The following is a 426-nucleotide window of genomic DNA, read 5'->3' on the forward strand; positions in this document are numbered from 1 at the left end:
ATGAGCATTTTTTCATGTGTCTATAGGCCATGTGCCTGTCTTCTTCAGAGAAGTTTCTCTTCAAGTCCCTTGCTCACATAGAAATGGGGTTATTTATTCTTTCCTTACTGATCAGTTTGAGTTCTCTGTAGATTTTGGTTATTGAACCTTTATCAGAGACATAACCTGCAAATATCCTCTCCCATTCTGAGGGCTGTCTGCTGGCTTTACATGCTGTGTTCTTGACTGTGCAGAAGCTTTTTAGTTCAATCAGGTCCCAGTAATGTATTTCTGGTGTTGCTTCAATTGCACCAGAATATTTATTGCAGCCCAATTCATAATTGCTAAGTCATGGAAGAAGCCCAAGTGCCCATCAATCCATGAATGGATTAATAAATTATGGTATGTGTACACCATAGAATATTATGCAGCCTTTAAAAAAATGGA

The sequence above is a fragment of the Otolemur garnettii genome, unplaced genomic scaffold (genome assembly GCF_000181295.1).
Source record: "Otolemur garnettii isolate 467f Iridium unplaced genomic scaffold, OtoGar3 scaffold00116, whole genome shotgun sequence".
Taxonomy (NCBI): domain Eukaryota; kingdom Metazoa; phylum Chordata; class Mammalia; order Primates; family Galagidae; genus Otolemur; species Otolemur garnettii.